Here is an 11982-nt window from a genome sequence, read left to right as displayed (position 1 = left end):
AACGTTCAAATAAACACCCGATTGCCGCTCCTCTGCTCCTCTTTAGACTATTCTTTGGATTGGATGCTTGAGGCTTGTTGCCCATTCATAACGACACAATAAGGTCTTCCACTACGATGTCACGTAGCAATGTCGGAGCCCATGTGCTGTGAATACGTTGTGGAAATGTGGGTTCCCAATCAAGCACGCAACGTAAACAAGAAATATAAGTAATAATAACGAATCTCAAAGGCTATGCTTTTGCCTGCTGCATGCGCCGGAAACAATTGCAGAACCCGAAAGCGCATCGTGTGGCTATGTTTTGGACATTATAGAGGAATTTCTCCATTCCAGAAATTCCCTGCAATATTGCGAAGATTCCCTTTTTCCCTTTTGTCCAAAATGACAGCTGAAAATTCCCTGAAAAAGGGAAAATTTCCTGCATGGAACATCATTGTTGCTAGAAGATACAGCGCTCGACCGCTGGCGCCACGCTGCGCCGCTCGCGCGTACCGCGTTTCTAGGTGGTTTCTTTCGCCGAGGGCGCTCGAACGTAGTCGTATGGTTCGCATGAATGCAAGCCTTGGAAGCGTGGCTGTATGGCTGAACCCTCCAGCACTCACTGGAGGGTTAGGCTTGGTGCATTTATATGTGCGACAGTTAGTCTCGCGCTTTTTCTTTTTTCGGGATAGCTCTCATCCGGTATTACGAGCTTTCATGCAGGTTAACCTGGTTCATGTCCTGCCAGAATTTGTGGCAGATTTAATTTCTAGACCTTGTTTATGGGGGTTTATGCGTGAGGTTTATTTTTCTGTTTCATTTCTGACTGTTCGATTTTCTAAAGATTATTTGTTTACTGTGTCACGAAAAAATCTTTCCAAAGATTTAATATCGGTGTTGTTCCCTCCGCCATTTTATCGATCCGTATATATAACATTACCTGGACATGATGTGCTTGCGAGAGTGCGCAAAGTGCCAGTTCCCCCTTCTACAAAACTTTTTTTTTACAAATTACACATTGAAACATTGCCCGTTAAAACATGGCTGCATAAAAAGAATATTTTCGTTTCGTCTGTTAACTGTCGCCTATGTGACGCTCCTGAAACCATTGAACACTGTTTTATTGTTTGTAAAGATGCCATTTTATTTTGGGGATGTTACTCATACAAATTTGCAAAAATATTTTGATCTAAATTCTCACAGTATCCGATATCTTGTTGCACCGTATGATGTTCCATTCGATATGTTTTTACTGATAGGCCTTCATAGCCTACGGAAATCTCGTATGGAAGACCGAAATGCAGAAAAAACAATTTCCTCGAGATCACATTTCGTTCAGATGATCATATACTTAATGGACATTTCGACCAAGAAGAATGTCAGCCGGCTTGGTATTCACTTTTGATTAGGTGTTTAACTTCCCCTTACAAGTTTTTGCTGTGAAGCACGGTGTTGCTGTGTGTGACGTTATCTTCATATGGACTGCTCGTTGACGTTTGATTAGTTATGTCCACCTGGTGCTCATATTATTGTAAATAGTTCCTGTAAATGCAACATTTCATTCATTGTAATAAATACCATGTTAAAAAAGTGGCTGTATGGCTGAGTGGTTACGGCGCTCGCTTCGGGATCATGCGTACGCGGGTTCGAATCCCGCCCTGGCTAAAAATTTTTTTCGTAATATCACGCTTTTCCTTTTTCCTCTCTGTTTGCTAGCGCGGTCGGTTGAACCCCGGTGCCACGGCGGAAGCCGTGGTGCCGGGTGCCGACGCGAAGCGCCGGTCGTTGGGGTGTTGCGGAGCGCAGCGTAGCAGCACCCCGAATAAAAAAATAAGCTCCAGTCAGGTAGACTGCTCCCTCCCTGATAGTGAGATTATATTTGGATCATCAAAACAGTGATACGTTTATAATACCACTGATCCCAACAGCAGGCTAGTCACCACCAGCCCAGCGTTTTCTCCGTCAACGCCTCCTCCGTTCCAACGGCGTTTCACGTGCCTCCGATTGTTCGAAAAAGCGACTTCTGGATAGTAGCCTACCAGAGCTCCGAAATCTATTGCGAGGAGACTATGACTTGAGGATGTAACCGAACTGGCGCCAGGAAATAATGACGGTTTTACACATTCGCAAGGCGACTGTCACTCAAGGCTTGATCGGCTTTACGTGTCTAGCGATCTCTCAGCGTACAACGTGCGTTATAAGGTGGAGCCCGTAGCATTCTCAGATCATGCATTTGTCACAGCCATATTCGAAGAAAAGGAAAGAACAACAAGGAGGCGCAAGGAATGGCAGTTGTGGAAGCTGGATGAGACACGTAGATGCCATATTGTGGGAAGACTTAAAAGAAGAATGTAAGATGTTTCTACTTACAAAAGGTCAAGAAAAAGCAGCTCTAAAGAAGAGCGAAAAGCTGAGCTTGATGCGAACTCTGGAAAATCTAATTGAAGCCGAAAACTGTCACCCGGGTACCTTTACAGAAGATATCAACGAGTGCAAAGGACAGCTGCTATCAATCCTGGAGAAGGAGTACAAATGTGCTATGATCCGATCTAGGACGGAGTTGCAGCTAAGAGATGAGGAACCGCTAGACATTTTCAAGACGAAAGAAAGACAGTGGGGCAGGAAAAACAAAATAGAAGCACTACAAAGCGTCGACAGCATTCTCACATCACAAAATGTCATCGAGGCGGCTTTTACCGAAGCATACAAGGACCTCTTCGAATATGGAAGTAACACATGTGACCGTGAACTATTGCAAAAATGTGCCTGAACGTTAAATTGCATAAATGACGAGACAAAACAGCAAACGGATGAGTGCATATCAGAGAGTGAAATAGAATGGGCCATTCGTAAATTAAAACCAAGGAAATCGCCGGGAGTTGATGGTCTCAGCACTGATTTTTACAAGAAATTTTCATCGGAATTAGTGCCATTACTACGCGAAGTGTACGATGATATTGCGAAACGAGGATTGCTGCCACCATCTATGCGACGAGGTCGAAGAAGCAAAAGCAAGTGCCGACAGTAAGCGATTTCCGCCCTATTAGTCTTTTAACGACCGATTACAAAATTCTAGCTAAAATTCTAGCTAGACGGCTTGACTTTGCCCTCGGAAATGTCATCGGGAACCATCAATCATACGGCATCAAAGGACGTCGCATCAGTGATAATCTGCATGTCATGCGAATAATGTGCGAAGCCACTTCCGTGGATGGATCCAGGGTAGCGGTTTTGCAAGTTGATCTGAGCAAGGCTTTTGATAGAGTAGCGTCTGAAATCAATAGCTACATCGGTGTGTGCTTTGATACTGCCAACCTACAGAACGGACAGAATACGATTCGAAGTGACACTCTCGCGGCAAAAGTACAACAGTGGCATGGAAGAACTGTCCTATTTTTGAACGGAGCCCTTGTGTGCAATACTGTGTTCTTTCCAGCTGTGTGGTACTCAGCGCAGGTGATGCCCTGTTTGCTGGCGCACGTGAATCGTGTGCATAGATTGTGCGCAACATTTATATGGGAGTCACGTTTTGAGCGCATGAGACGCAATAATTTATTTTTAAGTAAGGCGAAAGGAGGCCTAGGGCTTGTAAACGTAGAGGTAAAACTAAAAGTTCACAGGTACCTTTTTTTCAAAAACCAAACTAATCATATTATACGCCATTCTTTCAAACAACTAGGCGGTGGGTACTTGGGTGAGTGGATTGATTGTGCCCAAGGGGTCCCACGTGGGCACACCTAAAATTCTACAGGGAGGTGGAGAAGGCAGCTCGATTCTTTCAGCAGCATTTTTCTCAAGAGTACCTAAAAATGTAAATCGGAAGAGCCTGTACTGGAACACTATAGATATGCTATTCCCACCACCACTATATCGGTCTCGATATGGAAGCCAGCTGGAGTCTGACGTTTGTAAGCGTCTTCCAAAATATCCTGCAAAAACAGCGATTAAGGATTTTTTTGTTAAGTGAAATGTCGAAGTTTTACCCGTCAAAACATGGTTAAGAAATAAGGTTTTTTTGTGCCGTGGACAACGGACTGCGCGCTCTGCCCATATCCAGAATCGTTACAACACGTCTTTTTGTTTTGTACAAATGCAGCACACTTTTGGCATAACATACGAATTGTGTTTAATGTACATATATACCCAAATTGGGAAGACGTAAAGTTTTTTAGAGTTGAACACCATAAAATGACAGCTGTGTGGAAACCCTGATATTACTAGGTTTGTATGCAATTTGGAGATCACGTGGTGTGCCCGGAGTATGCACGCGAAAGACTCACACTGGCAGCCACCTTGAGGCATTTAAATAGACCACTGTCGGAGGACCTCTTGTTAGGCGCAGGGCCACAGAGTTGTCAGACAACAGAGGCAATGCGTGCTTTTTCACGCTTCTTAGGCGACACGGGCCTGGACTCAAGCTTGTGATAATCATCTGTGCAATGTGTTCTTTCACCTAGTTCCTCCCATTATCATCCCCCATTGTGACCCTCTTTCTTCCCCTCCTCCCCTTCCCTTACGTAGAGTAGCAGGCCAGATGCTCCATATTCCGGCCGACCTCTCTACTTTTTCACATCAATAAACTACTTCTTGGAGATCACGAACTGACTACATGCTAGCTCTAGAAAACGCGAAACCGGCGTGGACCTACATTTGGGATGCTTTTACATACACAAGTTTGCTGCTTTACGGCGAAGAGTTTAGCAAGACATGGCAGGTGTGGCAGAAGCGCCTGCAGCAAAGACTGGTCTTCATTTAGATGTGTGATTCCCTCTCTCTCTGTGTTTATGAAGCCTGTGAAAAAAAAACGCTTCAGTGCTGGATACTTGCTATGTTGGATTAAGAATAAAGCGAAAGGCAGAGAAAAAAAAGGCTGTATGGCTGAGTGGTTACGGCGCTCGCTTCAGGATCATGCGTACGCGGGTTCAAAATCCGCCCTGGCTAGAATTCTTTTCTTAATATCACGCTTTTCCTTTTTTCTCTCTCTGTTTGCCAGCGCGATCGGTTGAACCCCGGTGCCACGGTGGAAGCCGTGGTGCCGGGGGCCGACGCGAAGCGGTGGTCGTTGGGGTGTTGCGGAGCGCAGCGTAGCAACACCCCAAATAAAGAAATACTGCTCCAGTCAGGTAGACTGCTCTCTCCCTGATAGTGAGGTTATATTTGGATCATCAAAACAGTGATGCGTTTATAATACCACCGATCCAAAACGGCAGGGTAGTCACCACCAGCCCAGCGTTTTCTCCGTCAACGCCTCCTCCGTTCCAACGGCGGCGGCTAGAAACATGGTACGCGCGCGCGGCGCAGCGTGGCGCCAGCGGTCGAGCGCTGTATCTTCTAGCAATTGGAAAGTCGCATCCCGGTAGGAGAAACCTTGTGGAACACGACATTGAGTTGACATCTGACCAACCCTTCCGTACAAGGATGCACAGATTTTCACTCCGTCATGAGAAGCTGTTGAACGTTTCCGTTCAGAACATGTTGACACTGGGTCTAATTGTGCCAGGGGAAATCGAATACGTGTCACCGATGTTTATCGCAGAAAGTCCTGGCAAGGAACCCCGACCCTGCATCGACTATCGTAAGCTGAATGGATAACAAAAATGAAGACGCTTCCCATTCCTAATGTTGAGGCCCTAATCGAGAAAGTTTCCACGGCACAGTACATTTATACGTTATATATGGTACGCGGCTTCTGACAAGTGCCACTCAAGGATAACGCCAGTAAACTCAACACTTTAATCCCTCCGACAGGCACATATCGCCCTCTGGTGCTCACATTTGGCCTCAAGAACGCACCGTGCGTGTTTTCAAAACTAATCAATCAAGTGTTCACAGGTTCCAAGTCTTTCGCTGTGCCCTACCTCGGCGACATCGCCTTTTTCTCGAGCAATTGGCAACAGGATTTGGAACATCTGCAACAGGTATTCCTTCGAATCCGTGAAGTAGGCTTGACTCTCAAACTGAGCAAATGTCGTCTTGCAAGCACTGAAGTCCACTACTTGAGGCATGTTGTTGGCGAAGGGAAGCGACGTCCTTCCGAACTAACAGTTGAGGCAATCACTAGCTTTGCCAAAAACAAAGACTAACTATAGCTGTTTAAGGTTTGGCTGACTACTACAGAAGCTGCATTCCAGACTTCGCGCATATTGCTAGTCCTCTTACATCTAGATGCTTTGCGCAAGACCGAGCCTACTATTGTGCGTTTGAATACGGCGCGTAAGGACGCATTTGCTGCGATTCAAAAGATTCTTGTCAGCGAACCGGTTCTCGCGGCACCAGGTTACTTTCGCCCTTTCTTAGTTCAGTGTGATGCCAGTGACCGCGGAATGGGCGTTGTTTTAAGTTAGGTGAACGAAAAAGGCGATGAGCACCCTGTTGTCTATGCGAGTCGAAAGCTAACGTAACGCGAGCAAGCCTACAGCACAACAGAAAAACAATGTGCTTGCTTGGTGTGGGCTCTCGAAAAGCTCTCGTGTTATCTGAAAGGCTCTTCCTTTGTTTTTGAAACCGATCACTCCCCCTTAGTGCGGTTGAATAAAATGTCAAACAGAAATGGTCGCTTGATGAGGTGAAGTCTAGCACTTCAACAGTTCGATTTCCTACACTCTTAGTCAAGTACCGTATAATGTCTGGCACATATGCGGTATATTTTCGTTCCAGCGTAAAGTACTGCATATTGTCAAGCACTATTCCTCAAGAGGAGCGTCGTTGAAGAAGAGGTTTTTGATCTAGCGCGCTCTCGCCCATATGGTTCAGCGCTTCATCGCCTTGTAAATATATTGTAAAAACGTTTTACTGTTGTGTCTGCCTCCCCGTAACATCTTGGTGGAAGTGCTGGGGGTATAACGCAAGACGGAGCTCCGCAGCGGCCGCCAAGTCGCCACGCTCGGCGTGTCTACTGGCGGCGAAACTGCGTCACCGGCGGCCGCCATGCCAGCCGTCATCCTGGCTCCACCCCGTAACCCTGGGACGTTTTCTGGCGCTGATGGCGAGGACGTCAACCAGTGGATTCGCCTCTATGAATGTGTCAGCGCACATTACAGGTGGGACCCGAGCTTGATGCTGGCGAACGTCTTATTTAACTGAAGGGAACTGCGAAGGCCTGGTTTGATAACAACGAAGAGGCCATCACGAGCTGGAGCTTATGTAAGACTCAACTTCGGGAACTGTTTGGCCAACCTGCAGGCTGCCAGCGTACCGCCAAAAAAGAACTTCGCGTGCGCAGACGTCTACCGAGTCGTACCTGACGTACATTCAGCATGTGCTGGCCCTTTGCCGGAAAGTTGACGCCACATGACAGAAACGGATAAGGTCGCGCATGTGTTGATAGGGATCGCGGACGATGCGTTTCAGCTGCTCGTGTTTAAAAATTCTTCTACAGTCACCGAGATTCTCACTGAATGCCGACGCTTCGAAGAAGCTAAAAGCCGACGTATTGCCCACCACTTCACCCGCCTCCCGAACACGGCAGCGACATCAACCTGTGAGGACGTTCGTATGACGACTCAGCCTTCCAAGTCGGAGACTATCACCCGAATCGTTCGACGCGAAATCAAAGCCGCATCGCCTGCACATTTCATGCGAGGGGAGCCCAGTGATACCAAACCGACCATTTCACTGATACAATCCGTTGTTCGTCAAGAGCTGGCAAACGTGGGCCTTCAAAACATCTGCTCTGTCAACCGTCCTGACCTTTACCCTTCAGCCAGCTTCAACCCTATTCAACGCCACTGTCCTACTCCGAATTATCGTGATCCGAACGCGTGGAGGACACCAGACGATAATCCAATTTGTTTCCGATGTGGACGTGTTGGACACATTTCACGGTACTGCCGAAGTCCTTGGCCCTCGCCTACTCGACCAAGCTTTTCCAGCTACCGCTGTCCACCCCGAAGTCAACCCCAGGTACCATCCCAAGCTGAACCAGAAACATTTGCTGAGAACGAACGCCGCCCAGTACAGCCGCTCGCCCTCACCACGACGCCGACCTTCTCGTTCACCTCCACCACGCCGTTCCCCGTCCCCGTCCTACGCCCGGCGTTTTCCTTCGGAAAACTGACGGCTGCAGCTCCTGGAGGTGACGCTGCTGTAACGACCTGCCCACAAATTCCTCTGTTGACGCTCCCTACCAATCACAACCTGATAGACGTTGAAGTGGATGGCCTACCTGTTAAAGCTTTAAATGACACCGGCGCCCATATTTCTGTTATGAGTTCTCACCTCCGTCAGCAGTTGAAGAAAGTGATGACCCTTGCCCCATTACCTGTTGTACGTGTGGCCGACGGTGGTACGTCTCCCGTAGCTGGCCTCTGTACCGAACGTGTCAGTGTTGCCGGCCGTCAAACTTCTGTTTTGTTCACCGTCCTCGCCCGCTGTTCCAGTGATGTCATCCTCGGTCTTGACTTCTTATCCGCCCACTCCGCCCTTATCGACTGTTCCGCTGGCACGGTACAACTTGACCTACCAAGTGCAATTGATCAACCCGGACCGATCACAAGCCGCCTCTGTTCTGCTGAGCACGTCCGTTTGCCGCCGCAAGCCGTGACTTGTGTTGCTGTGACGCCCTCCCCACCAGTACCTGACGTTGACTATGTGCTCGCTCCCATAACTGCCGTTCTGTTGACGCACAGTGTTGGCATTCCTCACACTGTTATAACTCTACGGGACAATCTTACTTGTCTTCCTGTAGTGAATTTCGGACTGCGCTCACAAGTGCTCCCACAGGGCATTTCCCTCGCTATGCTGACTCCCTCCTACGAGTACGTTATCTCGGCCTTGTCTCCACCCGATGTTGCTCACTCGTGCACCGCCGATATCCCGTCTGCTTCACGAGATCTGTCTCCTACCGACCTCAACAAAATGATCGCTCCAGACCTTTCGCCCCATCAAGCTGACGATCTCCTTCGCCTCCTCTCCTATTATGGCAACGTCTTTGACCTTTGTGACCGTCCTCTGGGTCAAAACTGCGCTGTCAAGCACCGCATAAACACTGGCGATGCCCATCCAATTCACCGACGACCATATCGGTATCTCCAGCTGAGCGCCACATCATTCAAAAGGAGGTCGAAAAGATGCTCGCCAAAGATATTGCTACACGCGTGTGGTATTTGGTTGCGCGGTAGAATGCCTTCAGCATGTCCTTCAATGTCCTTGAGGTCCTTGATGATCTCGACGCACGCCGTAGCGGCCTAGTCCTCCATCTGGATGCGGATGGAGGCGTGGAACTTGGGTGGAATCGAATCGAGGCTACCCATACAGGCGGTGATCGGGGGCCACAGCTTGTCCCCGGGAGCCGGGTGGGTCACAATATAATCGAGCCTTCATGCAGCCCTTGGGCTTCTCCTGTTGTTCTGGTTAAAAAGAAACACAACAGTTGGAGGTTTTGCGTGGACTACCGGCATCTTAACAAGATCACCAAAAAAGACGTGTACCCGCTCCCACGCATAGACGACGCCCTGGATTGCCTTCATGGCGCCAAGTATTTTTCTTCTATCGACCTTCGGTCAGGGTACTGGCAGATAGCCGTCGATGACATGGACCGTGAGAAGACCGCTTTTGTTACCCCGGACGGCCTTTATCAGTTTAAAGTCATGCCCTTCGGCTTATGCAACGCCCCGGCCACCTTCGAACGCATGATGGACACTCTCTTACACGGTTTTAAATGGTTCATTTGCCTGTGTTATCTTGATGACGTCATTGTATTTTCACTGACATTTGCAACGCATCTCGACCGACTTTCCTGTATTCTTTCTGTGTTTCGCAAAGCCGGCCTGCAACTTAATTCATCGAAGTACCACTTCGGACGTCAGCAACGTATCATGCTGGGTCATCTCGTCGACTCCAGCGGTGTTCGCCCCGACCCTGACAAAGTTCGAGCCGTGCAGAATTTCCCCGTTCCAATTTGCACAAAGGAAGTTCGTAGCTTTCTGGGCCTATGCTCCTACTTCCGTCGTTTTGTCAAGCATTTCGCGGAAATCGCACGCCCTCTCACAAACTTACTGAAGAAAGGCGTCTCGTTTTATTGGGGCGCTGCACAGGCTACCGCCTTTTCTACCCTCATCACGTCGCTCACTACACCACCTGTCCTGGCTCATTTCGACTGCTCCGCTCCAACAGAACTCCTCACCGATGCCAGCGGCCACGGAATCGGCGCTGTTTTGGTCCAGTATCAGAATGGGCATGCCCGTGTTATCGCATAAGCCAGCCGCCTCCTTTCCCCAGCCGAACAGAACTACTCCATCACGGAACGGGAATGCCTTGCTCTCGTTTGGGCGGTGGGCAAATTCTGCCCTTACTTACATGGCCGGCATTTCACCGTCACTACCGACCACCACGCACTTTGCTGGCTTTCGTCCCTTAAAGATCCCACAGGGCGTCTTGGTCGCTGGGCACTTCGGCTCCAAGAGTACACTTACTCTGTTTATTATAAATCTGGCCGATTGCACAGTGACGCTGACTGTTTGTCCCGCAATCCCCTGGATCCCCGCGAAGCATCCGATGACACCCCTGCCTGTATACTCTCGCTCTCCGCTTTCGGCCACATCCGGGATGAACAGCTGCATGATCCCATCTTACGTGAGCTTATTCAGAAGCTGGATTCCGCAGCACCCGATCCGTCTCTTCGCCTCTTCGTGCTTAAAGATGGCACATTATATCGCTACAACGTCCTTCCGGAGGGACGCGAGCTGTTGCTCGTCATTCCTGCGCATCTGCGCTTGAGAGTTCTCGACCAGCTCCATGACGCCCCGACCGCTGGTCACCTTGGAGTTTCCCGGACCTACGACCGCGTTCGGCGTCGCTTCTTCTGGCCCGGTCTTTACCGCTCCGTTCGTCGCTACGTTGCTGCTTGCGAACCGTGCCAACGCCGAAAGAAACCACGAATGCCTCCTGCTGGCCTGCTTCAGCCCCTTGACGTCCCGTCTGACCCTTTTTTCCGAGTTGGCCTTGACATCCTTGGTTCTTTCACTGCCACTACTTCTGGAAACAGGTGGATTGCCGTTGCTACGGACCACACCACCCGATACGCAATTACACGCGCCCTCCCTACCAGTTGTGCTACGGACGTCGCTGATTTCCGGCTCCACGATATCATCTTGCATCACGGAGCCCCTTGTCGACTCCTCACCGACCGTGGCCGCTACTTTCTTTCCAGAGTTATCGATGACTTGCTTCGCTCCTGCGCGACAAAACACAAGTTTACGACGGCTTACCACCCGCAAACCAACGGCTTGACCGAACGCTTCAACCGGACGCTAACTGACATGCTTTCTATGTATGTCTCGTCTGACCATCAAGACTGGGACGTTGCGTTGCCCTTTGTTACGTTTGCCTACAATTCTTCCCGTCGTGATACCACTGGTTTTTCATCCTTTTATCTTCTGTTTGGCCACGACCCCAAGTTACCTTTTGACACGATCATCCCCGATGCCGTCCATTTCCCCACTGACTACGCCCGCGATGCCATTTCCAAAGCTGACAAGGCACGCCAAATAGGACGCCATCGCCTTACTACATCGCAAGGACACCAAAAGCACCGCTATGACTCCCGTTATCTACACTCCGGGTGCCCTTGTGCTTTTATGGGCTCCGACTCGGCGTGTTGGACTCTCCGAAAAATTGCTTTCTCGGTACTCCGGACCCTACCGTGTCTTAAGGCATGTAACCGATCTCACTTACGAGATTGGCCCTCTCGCGGCTTCCTCTCCCTCCGTCTCGCCCCCTACAGACGTTGTCCACGTGTCCCGCCTTAAACCGTACCACTCACCCACACCACAGAAGGCACCGTGACGGTGCTTGAGCGACCGGGGGTAATGTCACAGGACTATTCCTCAAGAGGAGCGTCGATGAAGAAGACGTTTTTGATCTAGCGCGCTCTCGCCCATATGGTTCAGCGCTTCATCGCCTTGTAAATATATTGTAAATACGTTTTACTGTTGTGTCTGCCTCCCCGTAACAATATAAACGGACTTTCAAGCAATATTATGCGTGACAATGGCTGCGGCGGCA

The 11982-nt window shown here is 49.3% G+C and overlaps 1 pseudogene; it reads left to right on the top strand.

The window, feature by feature from the left end:
- Positions 1–3516: 3516 nt before the first annotated feature.
- On the top strand, positions 3517–7273 carry LOC119454457 (uncharacterized; annotated as a pseudogene).
- Positions 7274–11982: the final 4709 nt, after the last annotated feature.

Source organism: Dermacentor silvarum, chromosome 5 (assembly GCF_013339745.2).
Source record: "Dermacentor silvarum isolate Dsil-2018 chromosome 5, BIME_Dsil_1.4, whole genome shotgun sequence".
NCBI lineage: Eukaryota > Metazoa > Arthropoda > Arachnida > Ixodida > Ixodidae > Dermacentor > Dermacentor silvarum.
Note: the sequence above shows the minus strand (reverse complement) of the source record. Positions and strands in the feature narration are given on the sequence as shown.